The following is a 23,370-nucleotide window of genomic DNA, read 5'->3' as shown; positions in this document are numbered from 1 at the left end:
ACAGGTGTGCACCAGGAGATGTGTTGTGTGGACAGCGCTGAGTCCTCTCCTTCATCCTCTGATGCTCATCTGAGCACACAGCTTCTCTCTGCTTAGTGTGGTGACAGGCCACATCATCTTAGAGTTCAGGAAGACTCCAAATGCAGGAGATGCAGGAGGGAAACAGAAGGGTGGGCATATTAAGCTGCCACTGAGGTTGGCTGCAGCCCGTGTGATGTCTCAGGGTTGTTCCCAAGACTCTCTTCTGGAATGTGCAACTGCCCCTGAGGTCAGCGGGTATTTTCGTTTTGTGGCTGAGTGCCTGCACTTTGCCATACTGACTGCACAAACTTGTCCAGAAGTAGCAGGTTGTTTCCAGTTTGTAATGTTGCTATCTATAGAACCTTCAACTCTAGCATTAAAAAAACTTTAAAATCAATATTACCTTATACTTCATATAGCTATCTCAGGGAAAGGATCCTAATATACCCTGAGACAGAGCTTTAAATGCAAACAGCCTGCACCATTTTCTACAAGAATCTTCTTGTACTTTATGGTATTTATGCTAACTCCATGAGGATTTTTTTTCATCAGGACACTGTCAATGAAAAACATTATGCACTCAGAACTTCATCCTACTAGTGGAGTTGCTAAATCATATAGGTATTGGATTTTTACTATTTGATAATGAAAAATGTTTCTGTAAAACTGAGAATAAGGGTAAAAAATATACATACATAGACTGTCAATAACTTATGGGTTGGTGTAAGGCAGCTGATATAAGGAAACATTTTTCCTTTCCCAGTGCAACTATACAAGTTTCCACTGTGCCCTGGTTACAGGATACGCACAGATCCTGACTGGTTCACCAACATCCTGGAAAGCCTAAAAAGAAGTGATGTGACAACACTTGCACTCTAACCCTACTTAGTCTTCTAGAAGAACTGCTGGAAAACCTTATTATACCTATCCTCTCCTAACACAAAAAATTTATCTGAAAATGTCAGATCTAAGTATTTCAAGAAAACCAACATTTTTACTTCTGTCCATAACCTGAAATTTCGGTTACCGGAACGGTTTTGTTGTTCTTCTTTTGTTTTCTTCACCTTGTCCTCAAGATATAACATTAGACCTACTTACATGCTTAAAGTAACATATTTTGAGTGCTTGAGATCCAAGTTAATAGTGAATTTCATGGTTTTGTTTATACTGCTGCCTTGTTATACTTCTGTATAGAAGAAAGAAAAAAAAAAAGGGAAAGCAAATAAAAATTAATTACGAATCAAAAGGCCTGACTCATTTAATTTGGAATCAACATTTTGGGAAATAATGCGATGAATTTTCACCTGTGGTGCACTGCTAATATGCTATAGTTGCTGGTGGATAGTTTGGAACAAAAGGGATTCCTTCTGTTACTTGTTCTTAGTTTTTTCTACCATTGAAAATTTGCCTATGTAAAGCATTGTGTTTAGGCTGGCCAGCCTGCATGTCTTTTCTTGGAAATATCGGAAACGGTGTTCTTTCTGTTTCTTCTCAATTACAGACCATATCTATTTGGCCATTTCTAGTAACTGGTAGTCAAATACTCTAATTGAGAAATTTGTTTTTTGTAAAAGGCTCTTTCTTTTCCTGTTGTGAGAATTAATTTTGAAGTAGCCTCAGTGTTGATTTTGTTCTGAAGTGTTCTTTACTTTCGGCATTTACAGAATTGAGAGCTACAGTGCAGGACCCATGCAGAGGGCTGATGATCAATAGTTAATCTAGAAGTACGGTAACGGTTAAGTCTTTCTAGCCCGACTTGTCAGGATTTTCTTTTGGAAGACAGAGATTTAAATGAATACTTTGATATACAAACAAGCTATCAAAGGACAAGTTACCCTGTGTTAGCTTCTCTATGGTAACTATATTTGTGTGTTTTTCAGCTCTCAGGCGCTCTTCAAGAGATGAAGAATAAATCAATTTCCACTTTAATTGAGAAGTAAGTCACTATCAATTAATTGGCTCACATTTGCCATGAGGTACACAGGCATGGATTGACTGGGGAGGTAAAGAGGAGAGTTACGGCAGTTTCGGCTTTCAGTAGAGCAGCCCGAGCATCCCTCTCCCCTTGCTGCAGCAGCTGCTGCCTGTTCCCTCCTGGCACCCTCACCACTTACAGTGTGGCTGGATCTGGCCTAGGGTTAAAAGCATGCTCACAGGCAGTCCCCAAACCCACAGCAGCTTCCAGGTAAGCTCCCCAGCGTAAAGCTGGGGCTGCCTGGACAAGCTCCTGTGCCAGCATGGGGAAGAGGGGCCGTGCGGTGTGCCAGCGCCCTGCCTGCAGCTCTGGCGGCCTTTCCTCCACTGCTTTCTGAAGCCAGCCAGAGGAAAGGGGTCGTTAATTCCTAAAAAGTTGTTTTTTTCCATCAGTGAGCAGGTTCTGCCTCCCCTGGAGTCCTGGGGGCTGCGAGTGTCCATCCCATTCCCGAGCTCCTGCTGACACCTGCTGGCTCCCGGCTGGCACCGGACCCCGGGTGCGGGGGGAGCTTGGGTGGGGAAAGGGGGCTAGCCCTGTTGTCTTCCTGCTGCTGCTGCTGCTGCTGCCTTTTAGCTTCTGCGTTGCTGGTTGTTGAACCTTTGGAGGAGATTAATACCTTTGGAACAAATACTTACTGGGCCAAGCCTACATTACTTCATGCGCATGGCGTAAGAGTACAGGGTATCTCTCCTCAGCACCTGGGAGGACCGTGAGTATGACCCTTAGGTGCTTCAGCATTTCTTCTAGGCTCTTCTTAGAGAGGGACAGGCCATGTTGTTGACATGGAGCAGAGATCCACACCCTCAGCACCATCTGGGGGGCTGGCTCACCCCAGGGTGAGGCATCCCACAGCCTACACAAGGAGCCAAGAGCTTCAACAGAGCAGAAGCTGTACAATTTAAATTGGTTCATCATTTGTTTCCAAATGACACAGTAGTGCTGGCAATTTGGCATCATTTATGGCAGGTAATTACGAACCATTAATTGTGAGATACACTTCAGAGTTTCTGACTTTACAGAGGCACTCAGGGCAATGCTGGGATCAAACAGATATTAGGCTTGATAAAATTAATTATTTGTTTTCCAGCAAGCCTGAGTTATGCAAAGACCTAATTCTCTGTTGCCTTCCCTGAAATATACTCACTTAGTGTGCTAAAACAAACATGAAATGCAAGTAACTTTGTACTTCTCTAAATGACAGCCAGGGTAGTAGGAGCTGTGGTCCAAAACTTCGTGTCTAGGGTTACATGTCCTTATCTGCATATGAATATCCTGTAATCTGAATTGATAAACAAGAGTGTTTGTTTCTTCCTTTTATGTAACAGATTCAAACCTCAGAAACTGTGACATCCAGTACAAACCAGTTACTGTTTCTTGCTGGAATGAGACAAATGGAGTATTCAGTGAAACAGCGCTGCTCCTCACAAACCATGCTGCGCCTGTGACATGCTGTTTTGGGAATGAACAATGACTAGAGTTGCAGGGCTGGTGCCTAGTTTGGTTATTCTTGTGTTGCAGTAGCACCTGCAGTGTCAGGGTGAAAGGGAAATGCTTTTCAGTGTGCTAAGGAATAGCTGTGCAGCAGGAAAGTAGAGCTGCCATCTTGTGTGGGGAACTGAGACTGCAGGACATCTTACAGCCAGGAACACTAGCCCTGTACACAGAAAATATGTTTGTGTAATTTTTTATGCAAAAATACGGTAACGACAAACAAGCTTATGGTGTGTTACATGGTGTTGATGAAGCAGATGGTAGCAGGCTTCTCCAAGCCTCTTGGCCTCTTGGCAGGTTCTTTGTAGGATTGGGATTCATTGTTTTTTTTTCTTGCTGGATGTGGGTGCTTAGCACAACCAGGCAAAGAAGTATCCTTGCCAATACTGGAAGCACAGAGATGCTTTTCCAGTTTCTGTTTTCCCATTCCCTCCCAATTCCTAAAAGCAAGATTGAATACAGGAGCTATAGTAGCAGATTATGAGTAGACCCAGATGGACAAGACTGTATGCAAAACCCTCACCTGCTCTTGTTACCCTGGGCAAGGAAAGTGGGATGCTCTGTTTTTGGAGTCCTGCTATGGGCAGGCTGGCACTGTCCATCATTGTGTCATCCACAAAGTAACTGATCCTCTGTGCACCAGCAATGGTTGCATTCCCTGCCTCTGCCAGTGGACCAATGTAGAATGAGATGTACAATGACACCTAAAGAGGCTATCCCAGATGTGCTGTTGAGAATTTATTACATCCATACAGATCTCAGATGAGAGATGATCATCAACATTGCCATTGATAAGCACGAGAAAGTATTCCCCTTCTGTTTAGCCAAGGATCTTCCCCTACTACATTATACAGGAATGAAGCTGGAGTCTTCTCCAGCCACTGAGGCAGCAGCAGGAAGTATAGCAACAGCCTTACTTTAGCTTTTGCCTTTTGAGAGTTACCTGTGGTAACCAAATTTAAGGACATGAAGACCTTGTGATAAAACTGAGTGTATGTAACACCTAGGCAGAAGAACACTGTTCCCCTTGTGGGAATATGGTAATGGAGTCTCTGATCACGGTAAGTGGAGAGACAGAGGATGGTAAGACTACCAAAAAGGATGGATTCTTAACCCAGAAATCTGGATAAAAATAAGGGAGAGAGAGTATGTCAATATCTGTATTTTTTCCTGGGTGGAAGACATTGTTTTGCAAAGCAAAATAACACCTTAGCCAGGACACAGAGTATGTCTTCATGTTGGAAAGGTGGGCTTTGTTTCTGAGGTACTGTTGTGAGAAAACCTCTGTTGGTATTTGGGAGTAGGTACACTGTTTTTTATCATGACCTCAGGGAAGCTCAGAATCCTGAGATGGCAACACTGCAGCTGCTAAACAGGGGACAGATCGAAAGCACATGTCCTCACCTACTTCTGCTTGTCAAGCACACAAAGGGTACCAAAAAGTTTAGTTTGTTATGTCCAGCTTACTTTCCTCTGAATGTCTTTGCCAGTATGAGTTCTGTTCCCTGCTATAAAGTTCCCGTTGAGAACCAGATGGTGCTGGCCTCGTGTAGAAGAGTTTATCTGGTTTCTGCTACATCCTACTAGCAGTAGAATTAGCAGAGATGGGGTATCCTTGAGGTCTGTGAGCACCAGAAAAGTAACAGATAAACCATGTAGGCAGGCTACATAGGGAGATCCCGAGAGAGCAGGTCAACTTCTTCATGGTGACAACTGTATGGAAAGTCGACAAAGCTTTAGCAATAATCTAACAGCAGATGTTAGTACGTGAGCTGGTGGACACCAAATTTTGAAATACTGTGTTGACAAGGGTTATCTCTGTGGACTTACTGCTAAGGAGATTGAGAGAGAAGCCTTCTCACTTCAATTGCTGGTTAAATCCAAACCTAACAAGGTGGGCCTCTAAATCAGCTACCTCTTGTAAAACCTCATCGTGTTTTTTAATTCGGAGTTTAAACGCAATACTTATGGTGGTCTTAGTCCTTATCCAACTGAGTGTGTCAACACTTTATGTTAATGCAACTAAATAAACAGTATAATCACTTATTCTTGGGTTTGTGGAAACAATTCAAACTGTCTGCTGTTAAAGTGGTACTGGGAAGGGAACACAGCTGAGTTAGGAACTTAAGGCACCAAACTTGCTTATTTATTTCTTGTTAAAGTTGACCTTTCTGAAGGCCTTATCCTGAATAATTAGCGACACGCTACAGCTTACTCAGTCATCTCACCTCACAAGGAGCTGTTCGAGTATTTCTTCAAAGACCACTAAGAAAGACCAGGAGGAGCCACTGACAGTCTTCATCTGGTCTTACTTCCATCAGTGACAGTTTCTCTTTTCTGCCCTTGCTTTCTAGTAACTGATAAGCAGAAGAGAGACTCTAACTTCTTACCTCTGCCTTTTCCTGTAATTCTCTTGAGACCCAGCACTGTTTCACTACAAACAGATATCTACCTTCAGTAAATCCTACATGTATTAATGAGAACAGTGGACATCATTTACCTTTCCCCTGTAAAACATGATCTACTATGATTACTTGTTACAAGGAAACTTTGTTTTCCTAGATAGACAACAGTTCATTGCAAAAGGACTCAGACTCTGTGCCTTACAAAGGCTCTATGAAAGCTTAGCAAAGCTTAGTAAAAGCTATTCATTCTTTCTATTCAGGGCTTGCAGGCATTCAAAACCCCTGTCAGACAGCTGCCCCAAGATCTCCCTTCACATCTCATCTGTACCTTATGAAATGGTATTGTCACATGCTCCGTTGGAGATAATTGCCTATCTACGTTTTAGGTTCACATTTAGATTATAGTGTTTGAGAATACTTAGCCATTTTGTGATAGCTTAGCAGTATCTCACTGCCTCTCATTTTACACTGTGAGACTGTACTAATTTATACCTGAAATTCTTACCAGTCTTTTTGTACCTGGGCATGCACCTGGAATTTTATCCTGTTCCAAGTACTGTTTCTTATGTCCACCTAATGCCAGTGATGACCAGTTCTTCTTGTATGCAATTTTGATCTCCCTCTGGTGTTGCTTTCCAATTATGTGTCATCAACAAATCTTATAAGCATGGTACTTTTTGTGCCAAAATCTTTAATGAAACTCCTCCCCAAATTAAGCCTTGCAGGGCTGCACTGTATCTCCTTTTCTTCTCCCAGCCTGATACTTCACCATTCAACACTACCCACAGCTGTTTTCAGCCCTTCATAATTATTTTATTGTTTCTATTTTTTATCATTTATCTATTAATGTCTCATGCAATAGTCTATCATATTCACTGAAGTCCAGATAGATCAGATTGCCGAGAAAATCAGCAAAGAAAGACACGGGCTCAATTTGGCACAGTCTGTCCTTGAGGAACTTATGCACGTTAACCCCTTTAGTGGGCACTTCTATTTCTTTTAATATTCAGCCTATCATCAAATGTTTTTTGGGGTAAGAGAAGATATTCAGATACGAATGCAGGTGGAGGGAAATGAGATCTGTAGTTGTGTGTACTGTTTTCTCCTTTTTAAACATACATAATAGACTTGCTCTTTTGTAGCACCATTTGATAAATATATTAAAAATCCTTGCTAGACTGTGATTCCATGTTCCCATCTCTTCAGTGTTATATGACTGAAGCTCATGTCTCATTTTCCTAATTAGAAAATAAAGACTATATTACCCTGAGTGTGGGTGTTAAAGAAATATTTCAGGCTAGAACTAAAAGTAGTATCTATCTACTGTGTCATTAGGAAATTTTCATTACCATGCTCAGTATGACCTGTTCTTAAAACCATAGAGAAGCTCTCAGTGCACAGGCAAACACAAATCTGAATTACATCTGCACATTATCTCATTTGCTAGTATGCTAATGCTTATACACATGAATCAAGGAACACTCTAATTGCAATCCTAACCACATACTAGAAACATCCACACTTTTAAATGTAAAGTATGTGTAATCAAGTTTCAGCTATTTAAATTCCATTCTAGAAGCAGATGTAGCCAGTCTATTTTAGTTTATGGAAGGCCATTAACCAGTCAAGATAACTTCACTTGCATGTCTCAAAGAGAATAAAGGAAAGGACTCACCTAAACTTTGGTCTGTTTTTGTGAAGTTGCCTCCATGGATCAGAGAAGTTTAGACAGCAGAAGCAACCTATGGTTATAAACTCTATCCTGAACTTCAGGTTACTGTAACTTGGGATAGGTTTTCAACTGCTTTGTTTTCATATTAAGTGCTATTTGGAAAAAAGGAGATAGGATTAAAAAAACACCAAAGTTTGCTGTACTGCAGAAACCATTATGAACCGAAATGTATATAAACAAGAAATCTTATAAAAACATGACTAAATAAAAGTTACTGTATAACAGTTAAAGTAGCAAATATTAAAATAAAGAATGAGAGAAGGTAGAAGGATCTAGCAATATCTATCAGATTTCTAGTACAGTGACAATATCTGGGATTGTAATTTTTTTGGCCAAATTTTTCAAAGTGATGATAACCTTGAAATTTCCATCTTTCCCTTGCAATTTTATTTTTTCCCAGAACTAAGCCCAGTTGGGAAAAGGGACAGGTAGTTCAGCAGGACAATTTTACCACTGTTAAAAATCACCCAAGTTCCTGACCATAGAGGAATGACAGCTTATGGCATTCACTTCCCTAACATAAATCTGTGTATCCATGTCAAATAGTGACTTACTTAGGAGTTACCTTGTATCTACCTGTTGGGAAGATGAATCCTTCGTACTTCATCAGGTTTAATTCTCTCTTTGGGATTCTGCGTTCTGCACGAGTAATTAAATACAGTAACACTATGCTGTATCTTGCAGTATATCAAGATATTCCTCAGGCAATTTGGTAAGAAATTTATTAAGAATAAGCCCTATATTAACAATCAAAATAGAAAGTTTCCTTATGGTGAGTTTGGAATTCTGCTTTCAAGTATATGTTTAAGTTGAAATGTATGGGCTGTTCAGCATGTATTAAGGCCACTGAATCATGCTAGCTTTATTTTCAAAGGACTGAGCATTTAAGATATGCTTGTTGGTAGATACTCAGTACTTCCAAGTACTCTCTCCATTTAGTCCCTGATATGCTTTGCTATAATGGAGCAAATTGCAGTGTGATTCCTTATATCAGGGAAGCATAAGCATGTACTGGGTGTTTTTGGGTAGAGGCAGTGATGTCAAACCACTAAGTCGATAATGAGATAAAATGGAAAAATGAAGCCTCCTTGTATTTCTGTTTGTTTTAATTCTGTTTTTATACACACTGTTTAGACTGACATTGCGTGGGGATCTCTGGAAAGGTTTACCGCACTTTCTTCAAAACAATTAATCCTACCTTTGTGAGCTCATATCATATCTGTGGCATAAATCAAGATTATTCATTCCTACCCTGGATCGTATTATCTAACTCCTACCAAGCCTGGGATTTGGATGAGTGTCCTTGTTTGGCAGCAAAAAGTTTTGTTCTTAGGCCACAGAGCTGGCTCTTTGTAAGCATAGTTTGGAAAATGTAAATGCAGTGGACCATGTTTCCCATGGAATTAAAATAATGTGCAATCCTAATTTATTGCATTCAGTGACTAAACAAATAAATTCTTCCTTATGTATTCAAATTGCCATCCATCAGCTCTTTCAAGACTGAATCTATAGTACCCTTCTAGATAGCTGGAGAAAAGTCTTTCATTAATTATTACACACAGTGTTATTACTGCCTGTACACTGCTGGCTGCAAAAATAATTATTTGCGTTTCTTTGTTGTAACTTATTGTTTCTATTTTGGCAGCAAATGTACTCACTCGAGGCTCATGAGCCTAACCAGCACTGCCACCATGTACAGAGCTCTGTATACACCTCAAACCTGTATGGAGAAGATAGCAACCCTTCAAGGGGAGCATTTATCTCACTTAGTGAGAGGAGCAGAGGCCATAGTCGGCAGGTAGACTAAGGAATATTTCCTCCCGAACTTGAGGCTGCTGTGCAAACTGCTCTGGGGTGCTGGAAAACTCAGATCATAGAACCATAGAATCACAGAATGGTTTGGGTAGGAAGGGAGCTTTAAAGATCATCTAGTCCAAGCCCCATGCCGTGGGCAGAGACATCTTTCAATAGATCAGGTTGCTTAAAGCCCTGTCCAACCTGACCCTTAATACTTCCAATGATGGGGCATCCACAACTTCTCTGTTCCAGTGTCTCACCACCTTCACCATAAAAAATTTCTTCCTTATATTCAATCTAAACCTACCCTGTTTCAGTTTAAAATCATTGCCCCTTGTCCTGTCACTACAGACCCTGGTAAAAAGCCTTTCTCCATCTTTCTTACAAGCCCCCTTTAAGTACTGAATGTCTCTCTGGAGCCTTCTTTTCTCCAGGCAGAACAACCCCAACTCTTTCAGCCTTTCATCATAGGAGAGGTGTTCCAGCTCTCTGGTCATTTTTGTGGCCCTTCTCTGGACCTGCTCTAACAGGTCAATGTCTTCCTTGTGCTGGAGACCTCATAGTTGGATGCAGTACCCCAGCTGTGTTCTCACAAGAGCAGAGAAGAGATGGAGAATCACCTCCTTTGACCTGCTGGCCACGCTTCTTTTGATGCAGCCCAGGATATGATTGTCTTTCTGGGTTGCAAGTGCACATTGCTGGCTCGTATCAATTTTTTCATCCACCAGTATCCCCAAGTCCTTTTCCACAGGGCTGCTCTCAATCCATTCATCCCCCACTCTGTATTGATACTGGGGATTGCCCCAACTCAGGAGCAGGACCTTGGACTTAGCTTTGTTAAACTTGATGAGGTTTGCATAGGCCCACTCCACAAGCCTGTCCGGGTCCCTCTGGATGGCATCCCTTCCCTGTAGCATACCAACATGGTTAAATCCACAACACAGACGCAGTGGAGAATTATCCATTTCTTACAAGTCTGTTAACTGTATTGTATTCTGTGACCCCAACTAGGTGTTTGCAATAAAATTTTTCCTGCCTGCAGACATTAACTGCCTTGATCCTAGAAAATGGATTCTAAAGTCTTTGTTTTGGTAGCCTTCATCATTTTTGTTTACATTAAAGTTTTTACACTTTGGTGGCAATGAATGTAACCATCCTGCTCCGGCCAGATCTTGTCATTTTCCCAACAAGAGACATCCAAATTCTTGCATTTAATATGCAGAGATCTTGAACCATTTGTTTAACTGGTCTAACTTAAATTTGACATAGCTGAAGCTGGAATACTTTTTGTTCTTCTAATTCATTATGAAATGCTGGCAAAATTCTCAGTGCAAAGCAACATTGCATTTCACTACTGTTACGAGTTGCTGTGTTATTCTTCTGAGTTACAGACTGTTTCATTACACTTTTTCAAACTCTTCCCCGTGGTTGAGCCTTTTTTCACCAGTAGGGCTGTACTGGCATGTTGCTGCAGGTTAAGTAACATCTACTCTTTTCTTTCAGAAATCACTTGAACCTACAGTAGAGTGGAGCATGCCCAGAGTAAGGAGAGCAAAATTACTCCTGCTTTAAGTTTAGAGCTCAGTGTCTACTGCTACTGTCAGTAGACTTGACTGTCTAGAAAGCTCTATAATGTGGTGCATTTTGTCCAGGTTTTCCTACAACCTTACGTATTTATGATATTCATTTTTACTCCTTATCTCCATCTCTGGCTGTGTCTTCTTTGGTAAAAAGTCAATTCAAGGATAAGTAATCTCTTTAATGATGGTATGGAAATGTTAAAAATCATTCTTCATTATAAAGACTATGTAAGGACTACAAAACAATGAAATGTGTTTTGAAGGTATGGTCCACATGGCACTCCAGAAGCTTTGATTGCCAGCAGAAAATTGACATGAGATGGTAATTTGTATTTAAGAACTGCATTTGGGTGTTTTTCATTTTTTCCCCATGACGAGAAAGAGTAGGATAATACAAGGAGCTCAGTGCTGCTCCTTGCTCAAAAATAATGAACAAAAATATGAGAGTTGCATAAGAAACAGTTTGGGACATAATGTGCTGATCTTTCAAGAGGGACACCATTTAAGACATGTAGGTTATTAAAAGTAAAAAAAAAAAAGAAACAAATTTGCCAATAAAATTCTCTGGGATTGCCAGAGGGCTGGAGTTGGCCAAGTTTCTCTGGGCTGCTCAGAGGATGGCAGATGTGGGAGCTTCTGGAAAAGGAAACTTAACGTTTCTTAGGGCCTGAGGCCATGGAAATTGTTTACATAGATTGATAAGTTTATTTTGAAGTGCATCCCTCAGGGGATAGGCCTTGTGCCATAACCTCCCAGGTTGGAAGCCCACGGTTCTCCTACTCTTACACTAGGGTGAAGGCTATGGTATTTTTGTGTTTGAATTCTGTTCATCCAGAAGATCAATCGGATTACTCTTGCTAATGTTTTCCTATAGGAGCTTTTATTGGTTTGGGAGAATGAGGAGTCACTTTAAACAAAGTGCAGTTTACTCTTACCACAACATAAAATGACCAAGTGGGGTCTTTTAAGTCTAGAATTATAAATGAGTGCATGAGTGCCTACCTGACAGGAGCTTTTCACTTCTGTGAGCTGGATGCCAGTTTATTACAGTCATTTCTGTTGCTTACTCTGCATGTTTATAGCTAAACAAAGACTTTTATTTTCGTGTCTTAGCTGAGGCATATGAACTAGTTTAATAATACTCAGAAAACATAAACTAAAGTAGCGACATTAAATGCATTACTTTGATGTTTTTGCTAAGAACCTGCTATCTGGTTGTCATCTTTTTCCCTGTTCTTGCTTGCATTTCCTCCCAGTCCTACTATTGAATTACTGTAGCCTAGGCCTATAGTAAACAGACAGATCATGGCACTCTGATGCATTGTTATGGGGAAGCTGAAATCTGTTACAGGGGGAGGTGAACTGGAACTGATTTTAGGTTCCCATTCAATTTCTCAAGAACTCAAGAAAAAGAAAAGCATGGGGAGGTGCAGCAGTAAGGGGAGAAAGACTTGTAATAGTATTCTTGGCATTTTGAAAAAATAATCATTGGCACTAATATCAAAAAGATTATAAACACTGCCTTATGTGGATTAAAGAAGTAGAAAGGCTAGCTCCCTCTTAGGCAGAGTATTTTGTAGCGCTATCTCAGTTTTGGGGATTAAGATGGATTTCAATACGTTTACATTTCCTAACAAGTCTATGAGCACCAGAGCCCCTTATGGCTCTTCCAGTGCACACTCTGACCACCTGCGAGGGAGAAGAAACTTATCTTTCTGCTTGTAAGCCAGATCCAGCACTTGCAGCTAGAAACATTGCTTTTCTTGGGCTGTTATCTACTCGCATCATTTACAATATGAAGTAATGTGGATTGTAACAGAAACAGGGAGTAGTGGCAATACAAATCAAGGTTAGTCTGGAGCTCTTGGCAATGCAGAGGAACACAGATATGAACAAAATTTCTTCCTTCAGCCCTCTCTCCTCCTTTGCTCCAACCTTCAACACACTCTTTTCTATGCTGTGAGATGCCCCTGCCTTCTGTGATTTTTCAAACAGCTTTCACAGCTTTTGAATACTGCCATTACAGAGGAATTACATCTTTTCTTGGGATCAGACTATTCTGGCAATTTTGGTGCACTTGCAATGTCAGCCAGGCTGTCTTCCCTCCTAGCAGGCTGACTGTGCAACCACTGACGGGAGCGTAGTCAGCCTCCAGCTTTGCAAGGGCAAAAAGCTCTGTCACAACAAAGTACTTCTCACCATGTGTAGGAGAGCTGTATAGACACAAGAATCGATCCGACAGGGGAGAGACAGACATCTGTAAAGTGAGAAGACAGCTAATCTGCGACAGAAGGTGGTATGTCTGTATGAAATTATAAACTCTGTTGGGGATTGGGTTCTGAATTGTCAAAGTTAGTCTCTGAAGAGAGCGGGGATGTCTGGCAGGTGGCAGCCCTGACCGTAAAAGCATCCTGCCGTCTCCTTGAAGGACTATTGTGGGGAAGGCAGTGAGTGTTCTCCGAGGACAGGGGGCTGATGGGGCTGTGCTCCCCAGGGGTGGCTGCAAACTGGCTTCGTGGCGCTGAGATTTGTGCGACCTGGTGGTGTGAACTCAGGCCCAGGTACAGAGTCCTGCATTGCTCCTGAGCACCTGATACTGGACGGGGGTAAACCAAGGTCGGAAACACTGCAAAAGATGAGGTTCTGTGGGCCTCGGCAGAAACACTGGTTTAGGAAATCCTTTCCTCTTTCCTCCTTGTTCTCATCCTCAGTCACGACTCCCATTCCACGCCACAGCTCCCTCTCCCCTCATCTGTGCTGCTAAAATTGCCATTGGACAAACTGTAAACCTGACCTCTATACCAGGATATCTCTTTTTTTGAAGTTTTCTGGTCAGCTTTTCCACTGTCTTGCCAAATGCACTCACAGCCTGTTTGCACAAGCTAACTCATTAAAGAAAAAGACCTGATTTACATTATTTTCATCCTCAGTTCACCCCCAGCTGTTAGTTCCGCACCTGCCTGAACTTCCTGCTCCTCCAGTTATGCCTGCTATAAAAAACATTTCATTATCAATGTCGCTCATAAAATGGTCAAACAAATGGTTTATCGTGCTGGCATCACGGACTTGGAATAGCAGGAATGAGCATTAAGGGACAGTCTGGAGACTGGAATGATTAAATCTATACCCAACACAATGGCTCGTGTGGCCACAGCCTGAGAAATAAAGTGGTCCCCCCCGAAACTCTCCAAAAATGCAAAAATTTTTTTGGTAAGAGTGTATAACAGAAGATGATGCAGAATGAAGCTAGCTGGTCTAACAGAGACAGCTCTTCACTCTGTGAGCAGCAGGAACCATCAAAAGGGGGTATCTGACTCCCAGACCTCCTGCCAGACTCATTTTCTCACAAATATCCATGCATGAAAATGTCAAAGCCACATGCTTTCCTTCACAAGTTAGTTGCTCACTAGTTCTGTTTATGTTGGGATGACAAAACAGCAGTACCCAGAAATGGAGGGATAAATTGGTTTTGGTGTTGAGCTGGATGGTGACTGATGCAGACCTCTTTTTTACTGCTTGATGCTGAGATGTTAGGTGGACCCTGGACTTTGTGCTTCATTCCAATGGAAAATACACTTCATTTTTGTACAGACTCACACAGGCAGGTTTGGCTGGGGAGAGCTAGGACTCCCCAGTATGGTAGGAAGCAGAAAGAAAAAGAGGTTTGTGTAAAAGCATAATTATACAAAAGGCTCAGACAAGACAATTTCCCTGATCAGGCATGGACGGGTGACATCAGACCCAAGACAGCTTGCATCTTGGGACTATTGCTTTCAAATAGCTATAGCTTTCATATGCTTTGAAAATAAAGTCCATGTGGTTATGAAAGTCCTGTTAAGAAATAAAGAAGAATTAATTTTTTCCCTGCTATGCTGTCTTCCTAAAGTTAAGCAATGATGTTTCCTAGGTTGGGTGCGTGTCTGGGAAAGTTTAAAGGCAGTTGGCTTGGGTTCAAAGGATAAGACATATGGGGAAGTGGTCTCCTTTTCTTTGCAACAAAACCATAAAAAGCTGTGCCTGGAGGAATGGGCATTATAATGAAACAGTGTCAGACACTTGTCAATCTTCTTTTCTATTAAAGGTAAATAAAACCAGTGAGCTGATCCACTTGTCAGACCAATTTGCAGTAGAACAGGATTCTCCATTGCAATATGAGACCACAATATAACAACAATTAATGTTAGAAGAATAAAACTTAGTTTCATCTTTTCTGAAGGTAACTCTTGAGAAGCTTCTATTTACTCTTCCTTTATGCAATTTTTGAACTAAATTTTGTTCTTTCACAAAGAATTTGACAATATTATTTTCCTGAAATATCTTAAAACACTGAGATATCTGTCTCAGAAATAGACTTGAGGAAATTTGATACAAGTTATGAAACTTTCTTTAGGAATTCTGACCTGACGCACTAGAAAATGTTCTATGCTTAGAGATAATGCTTCCCTGCCATTGCCTCCATATGGTTTTGGCATGAATTGGTCTTTTGACTTAAGTTGAGCTACTTAAGGATGTTTGATGTAATGTCTGTGTGGCCCTAAATGAGCAAGACCTCTTTGCTAGGAACAACATATTCCTTGAAGGGAAACAATCCAATTCTGTGATTCTGTGATTAAATGCAGTACCTGTGAGATCACATTCTGTACAACTGAAGTCCAGAACAGCCTTTTAAATGAAAATAGTTTTCCATACTTCTATGAAAAACACCTGCAACTGCAGAATGGTTTGCAGAGTAATAGGATTTGTTTTTCTTAGATGTAAGGAAAAAAACACATTTATTTTTCCCTATTCTACTTCAAATTTGCGACAAAGTTTTTGCTGTGACGTTTTTAACAGAATTCAGTAAGCCTTAATAGTGAGGCTGTTAGCAATGGCTGTCAGATGCGGATGAAATTCTTGTGGCCTAGGGCTGAAAAAGAGCAAATTACCAGAAATGAGTGGACTTCCCTTTCAAGTAAAAGATGGGAAGTCCATCAACCACTTATTAGCAGATTATGAAATATTGTATTTTCTGACTGGAAATCCATGGTAGATTTGGACCATGCTTGCAATGCATATTTATAGTTTCAGTTATGCTGTGGTTTAAGATTGTGGTGTTCATGTTGGGACAAACTCAGTCAACTTGTACGGAAGTTATTCACCAACTTGGATGTGTAAGAACTCTTTCTCCTGGAATTTCCTGCTTTTGTTCTATAGATATTTTAGAGCAGGAAAGTTTGTGGTGATTCTGATGTCTAAAAAAATCAGTAGTTAGGGTGTGAAAAACATTTTCCTGCAATTTTAGGTTTTTTGGTAGGTGAACAAAGAGATGTGACTTCCTTTCATTTACCTGCAGAGCCTTTGATTTATGAAGCATGTTATTTCATTTTTCATGGTGGACCTTTGACTGTTCTTTTGCTTGTGTTACAATATTACTTGAAAAGAAGCACTTGCTTTTAAGCAACTTAGTATGTTAAAAATAAAGTTATCTGTAAAAGCTGAGGGAATTGGGAAAATCAGGAGTTTATTTCTTAAAGCTAAGCAAGAGCAAACTTACTCAGTTCTGTTTTCCAAAAGGGCTTTCTTAAAAAGATACATATAGAAGACCTAAAATAATAGAGAACATGTTAATTCTCTTTTTTGAGTTGGCTTTAATCAATACCCATGTAAAAGAATTGCAGTTTTTTGATTTTCAGGTGTTTGGAAATGTTGCTCACTGGCCCTGATCATTATGATGTTTTGATTTTACATATAACTGTTGATAAACCCCATGTTGATAAGCTGTTTTGTGTTACTGATCATTGTAAATAATTTGAGATTAGTTTGAGTTTTTTTCTGCAAGTTCAAAAGTTTTTATAATGTTTTTTTGATCCATAGTATATCTATACAATGCAGACAGATAGACCATGGTTGAAACTTAATGAAGAACCTAGAAAGAAGTCTTCTACCAGCATCTTCTTATATTGTGATTTGTCTCCTATATGCTGGTAATAACAATGTCTTGATGGACACCTGTAGTAGCAGTATCAGAAGAAACTGTCGTGGATGCTCCATATCCTGGCTGAGAAAGTACACCCTGATCATGCCACCCATGAGGAATCCCTGAATCCTCAAGGGAAAGGATCCATATTTGTATATTCAGTGAATATCTCTCAGAATTAGATATAAAAGCATAATTAAATTGTTATGCTACTCTGAGTATCACTGGAAGTCTCACTTGACAAGCATCAGCACAACAAAACCCCAAGTCTCCTGATCCCAAAGAGTAGTTAGACGTATGCATCTTTTAGACTTGGTGGCTAGTGCTTGAGACTTGGAAGTGGACTGGATGCCCTGTGGTGCAGCTTTCACAAGGGAGAAACAACTGTCTCTTTTCTCCTGACACTGGGTTAGTGGATGAGTTCAGTTGAGGAGGTTGGGCAATCACCCAAATCAGAGCAGAGATATAAATATTAGCAGAGCTTTCTCATGGGAGGTCCATAGAATTTAAAATTGGCTTCCTTGATTGGTCTCAGAGCCTGACAGAGCTTGGCAGACCCATATATTTTCTCAGGCATTAAATGAGCATGGCTTGGATTATCTCCTTAAATGTTTTCTTTCTTTTTGGTGAAGTATAGAAATTGTGGAATGACTTTAAAAAGAAAAGAAAATGGAAAGTTTGTATTCTGAATCCATATTTATCATAGAAGAAAGGGCTAGGAAAGATCTCAAAAGGTCACCTCGTCCATTTTCCTATCCCAAGGCAGGATTAATGATACATGGAGTAGAGTTCCCACGCTGTAGTGCACTGGTGATGCATGAACCCCTTAAAAGTGAATGTAGCAGTGCTGCATAGAGTTACAGCATTCTGGGGCACATCTTCAGTGCACAGGAAATACTATTTTCAGGAGATCATTTGGGATAGGCTTGCTGAGCATGCATCAAAGGGAGGGAGGCCTGTAATTGATTGAGGATGTTCAGCCTTGGAGGGCAGTGAGAGCAGCTGAGAGTGCCGGATGCAGCAGGATGCATCCCTGTCTCCTGTTGTTCAGCTGCGCTTTCTGCCCGTGGCAGCTTTCCTGGCTTGCTTCTCCTAGCTGATGCTGTAGCTGCAGTCCATGGGTTTCTGAGCCACCCCAGCTAAATGTGTCCATGTCCATTTGCTGGCACTGAAACTGCCTGGTGTGGAGCAGCCCTTGTTCTCATTAGCACACTCTGCCACCTCTCAAAACAAGGTGGACACCTGCAGGACAACTGCCTGTTGGGAGTGACACGTGACCCATTTGGACTCCAAAAACATGCACAGGAGAGAGAAAAGCAGATTGTTTGGGAGGCCAAAACATGCAGGGACCATTTTAATAATTTAATAGAAAAGGTAACTGAGTCTCTGTGCCTGGGTACATTCCCTGTTGCAACTGAGTTTGCTCCAGTAGATGTAGCCCCCGCCCTGTAGGTGCAGCCGCTCCCTGTACCTCCTTGCAGACCTCCTTTATGCATGATCTCTCTGTATGAAGTCCTCTTGTCGTCCTGGCAAAGCAACATCCCTATCTGTTTGGGGCTTTTTAATTGAGAAGTAGATTTTTCTTTAGCAGTTTTCTACATATTCAGGTCTCTGGCTTCTTCCCGTGTTCAGTTTACTCCAAGGCTCAGATGACCTGTGCTATGAAGAGATGCATACAAGCATTTATTGCAGATGGTGTTATTGAGTGCTGGTCACTTGAACGCTGACAACCTGCTGCTGTTATCTTTAACCTATTCTGCTCATAGTGCCTGCTTTGGGGATCCCCCTAGTCCTATGATCCGCATTTCCCTCAGGGACGCTGGGGCAGGTGAAGTAAAAGAGCACAGTTTTTGGGACACAGGGCTTGCCTTTGCTAGTCAAGTGAAGAGGACACAGTTGAGAAAGATGGGTTTTGTGGGAGGGGGGTGTGGAGTGAGGTCTCCATCTGGTGAAAAGATGTAGGAGGTGATAGGGTAATAAAAAGTCTAGTGGCTAGACACCGATTCATATCACCCACTGAGAAGGATGGTCAGGAAAACAGTCTGTGCAGTGTTTGAGATAACATATAGAGCTGCTAGATCATCAGGGTGCTGATGGCCAGTGCTGATGCGAGAGTGTAACCTTGGCTTTTGGGTAGAAGAGGCAGGCTATGTTATCAGATTGCACAGGATGGCACTAGAACAGATCCTATACCATTGTAGTCACATATCCCATACTAAAAAAAAGGAGCTGACCAAAAAAAGCCTTTTGAAAAGGAGGTCTGCTGTGCCTGAAAATCTTACCTCTTCTCAGACAGGTAAGTATCTCATGGAGATTCAAACTTTTTTGTATCTGCTGAAGGAAGCAGATGAGGGACAGAAGCACTTCTACGACCATGTCTTGGACTGACAGAGGCAAATATTTCTCTTGGAAAAAACCTGAAAGCTGATAGCTTTCACTCCTGTGAAAAGAACATCCTCAGCGAGTCAATTTAGAAAAGCATACTATACCATACTGGCACCTTAGTATGACTTTAAGATTGAAGATGTAGATTTATAATTTTAGCTTTTGATAGTGACTATTTTAGTGAATATTTTGGGAAGAAATACAAGGTAGCTGGGCCCATGACTATCGGCATGGCTTTACTTCCATAGTGCAATGCTGGGCTTCCATCTCTGTTGCAGGAGGGAAAAGAGCTATGCCAAGAGATGTCGTTGCTCAATGTCCTGTTAGATACTTTTCCTGTAAGGTGCAAAACTAACAGAAGCAGAGCTGACTTTGGCTAGCACTTGACTGACCCGACAATGGTGTCCTTCTGTCTGACAAGGACTTTTTTTCACTTGCCCTTTCCATAGTTGCGTATTGTGATTTGACAGAGCATTTTGACAACCTGGTCTCTCATCTAGTTTAACATTGTGATGTTCAGAAGACAAGTGATCCTGCGAGAACTTCAGTGTGTGTGCTATTAGGAAACACTATAATTAATGGATGCTGAAATGTTAAGGCTGAAATGTAATATACAATAATTCCCTTTTCTGAATTTCTGAACCACAGCAGATTGCATCATGTTCTATGATGTCCTCAAGGTAGTAAAGTATTTATGGGCGTATAAAAGAGAAATTCTTCCCTAAATCTCATATCAGAAGATTTAGAGAAAGAAATCTATCTTTAAAATTATTGTGATTTTTGAATGTAAAGGTAGAGCATCTCCTAGCTTGTGACTAGTCCTTCTGACACTGTCACCAATTTCCAGGGAATCCAGCTGTTCAGAAATGGCATCATAGTTCTCATATTGGCACTCTTCCTGCTTTGCTCCTCTTATATTGCTATACGACTTGCAGAGAGCTGTCACTTTCTAGATTCCCTGCCAAATAAATAATGAATATGGCTTCATTTAGCAATTGAGATCTTTACATCTGTAAGTTAGCTATTTTTCAGTAACTCAGAAGAATAGTATGCTGACTGAAAACCTTGAGAGTGAGGAATAGCTTTATTATATATGTGGCTGTAATGTGAGCATATAACACAGCTAAATATTTTTAACATAGAAAGTATTGTTATATTAAAAACTGACCCACACTTTAATGATGGTATTGTAATCTGTCTAGCACAGGTTGCTGTAGGGAAGAATACATTTAGATTGGATGAGTTCAATTTCATTACTAAAAGAACTTTTTGGAATATGGTCTGAGACCGTGAATTATACTTTTGGAGTAACTAAGAATATCACCAACACACCACTGAACTCACCTTTCACTCCAGACACAAGGAAAATGTTTTTGATCTTTTTGTCTTTCACATATGTTGGTTACATTTCAACAAGAACAGTTAGGAAAGCAAGATGAAACTCTGAAGTATTCCAGAGAGGGAAGTGAATAATTACAAGAAGAATGTGAATAAACAACTAAGTTATGGTTGGACACCTCTAGGATGAGCTTCACATCAAATAATAGTACCACTTTGGCTTTTTAAAAAAATGTTCTGCAGTGTTTCTGGGAAAATTGCAAAATACACCAGCTTAACATAGTTGACTAGAGTCTTTAAAAACAAACTGAAAATTAATTTGTACTTATTTGTATTTTTCTTCCAGGTCTAGGATAGATTTAAATGGGAATACCATATTATCTTTTTAACAGAGCCCAAAGAAACAGTGATGTGTTTCACAAGCCTTCTGTTGCAGAAGTCTTAATAGACTATCACAGTCTACTAAAGGGCTTCTCCCCAAAACTTCCTCTACTCTCCTTCACTATTTATCAGCTCTGAGTCCCTTTCATAGAATCATAGAATCATTTGGGTTGGAAAAGACCCTTAAGATCATCAAGCCCAACCGTAAACCTAACACTGCCAAGTCCATCACTAAACTATGTCCCTAAGCGCCCTGTCTACCTGACTTTTAAATACTTCCAGGGGTGGTGACTCTACCAACTCCCTGGGCGGCCTGTTCCAATGTCTGACAACCCTTTTGGTGAAGACATGTTTCCTAATATCCAGCCTAAACCTCCCCTGACGCACCTTGAGGCTGTTTCCTCTTGTCCTATCACTTGTCACTTGGGAGAAGAGACCAACACCCACCTCTCTGCAACCCCCTTTCAGGTAGTTGTAGAGAGCGATAAGGTCTCCCCTCAGCCTCCTCTTCTGCAGACTGAACAACCCCAGTTCCCTCAGCTGCTCCTCATAAGACTTGTGCTCCAGACCCCTCACCAGCTTCGTCGCCCTTCTCTGGACACGCTCCAGCACCTCAATGTCCTTCTTGTAGTGAGGGGCCCAAAACTGAACACAGGATTCGAGGTGCGGCCTCACCAGTGCCGAGTACAGGGGCACGATCACCTCCCTGCTCCTGCTGGCCACACCATTTCTGATACAGGCCAGGATGCCGTTGCCTTCTTGGCCACCTGGGCACACTGCTGGCTCATATTCAGCCGGCTGTCAATCAACACCCCCAGGTCCTTTTCTGCCAAGCAGCTTTCCAGCCACTTATCCCTAAGCCTGTAGCATTGCATGGGGTTGTTTCTCCAGGAGAACGCTGTGGGAAATGGTGTCACCTTTCAGCAGAGTTCAGTCTTTGTAGAGGTAGGATAAAGGGAAATAACGCTGGCATTAGTCAGTGATTTAAACAAATACAGTCACAGGAAAGAGTTGTCTGTATCCCACAAAGGTCTCCCAGCCTAAAACCCACATCCTTCAGTCTCATGTGGAAAACTGTTTTACCTGTGTGGAGCCACTTGAAGGTATTGGGGCATGTGAAGAAAAAGAAATCAATGGTCTGGAAAATATTATCTATTCCGGAAAATGTGTAATGAGATGCTGCCAAAAGCTCAGCTGCGTAAGCACTAGGAGCCCAGTCATGAACATCTGTTGAAAGCACAAAAACCTTGTCTGTGCTAGTTGCTTGGCACTTGTGCAGCTGAGCTGTTGCTGAAATCTGGGTACGAGCTGTCAGAGGAGAGAATAGGACTGATCTACTTGGTGCTATGAATGCAGCTTTGCCTTTGCCTCCTGGTTACAAGTCTTCAGGATAGTATCAGGTTTGGATTCCTCCTGTGCACTGAAAACCCATCAAACTAGGCTTTTAGTGAAAATTTCATTATGAGTCAACCTTTACCACTGTAAACACATTCGTGGTTGTTACGTGTAAACTAGAGTTAAGCAGACAATGCCAGAAGCCACAGATCAAATCTAGTTTCTATGGAAGTGGATGTTTCTTCATTTACACCTGTTTTATTTAGGACTGAGGCTCATTAGATGCTCAACTACTAGGAAGGTATGGCTGAGGATCTTGAATTAGGAAATTGCCTTGTCCGCTACCCCAACTAAGGGAGCTCTCAACTGTGATGGCTGAAGTGAAATGTGACCAAACAGTTTGGGAACTAGAGAATATGCAAGCTAATCACTTTGTAATGACAGCTGCACGCTCCTTCCAGCAAAGTTACTATACTGGTGGATAGGTGATTACTGCCACTGAGGATATATGGAAGCCACAGGACTTTTCCTGGTGGAAATCTTGCAAGCTTGTTTATAACTCTGTGTCTCATGAAATCTTGTCATGCAAATATTAAATATGATACACTGTGTAAATTTCAATATGCATCTTCTTATAAGTTAATTATGCCTACTCTTTTTCTCAGTGTCTCTGGGTTCACTAGGAGCTGGATGCCTGCATTTCTTTGAAGATCTGATTCTCACTGTCTTAATGACATCCTCATAGGCCAAGAAGAAACATAGTCATTTTATGTATGTGAAATTGAGCTTTCAGCTAGGTTTACCTATATTCTTGCCCTTTTAAGCAGACCTTCCTTTCTTTCACTAGTTTGGCTTTTTGAAGCCAGTGAGAAGGAAAAAAATAAAAACTGTAACAACTACTTTGCAAAAAACTTACCTATTGCTCACCTCACAGCTATGATATCGGAGCACTGTGTATAAAACATATTGTTTTG

General features: G+C 41.1%; 1 long non-coding RNA gene across 1 annotated transcript in view; it reads left to right on the top strand.

The window, feature by feature from the left end:
- Window positions 1-1,909: 1,909 nt before the first annotated feature.
- LOC132316739 (uncharacterized) overlaps window positions 1,910-23,370 on the top strand; it is a 42,111-nt gene continuing 20,650 nt past the window's right edge. The window contains exon 1 of the long non-coding RNA XR_009483937.1: window positions 1,910-1,957. This is a non-coding gene — a long non-coding RNA (uncharacterized LOC132316739). The remainder of the gene's footprint in view (window positions 1,958-23,370) is intronic.

Source organism: Gavia stellata, chromosome 3 (genome assembly GCF_030936135.1).
Source record: "Gavia stellata isolate bGavSte3 chromosome 3, bGavSte3.hap2, whole genome shotgun sequence".
NCBI lineage: Eukaryota > Metazoa > Chordata > Aves > Gaviiformes > Gaviidae > Gavia > Gavia stellata.
This window is presented reverse-complemented; position numbering and strand designations above follow the sequence as displayed.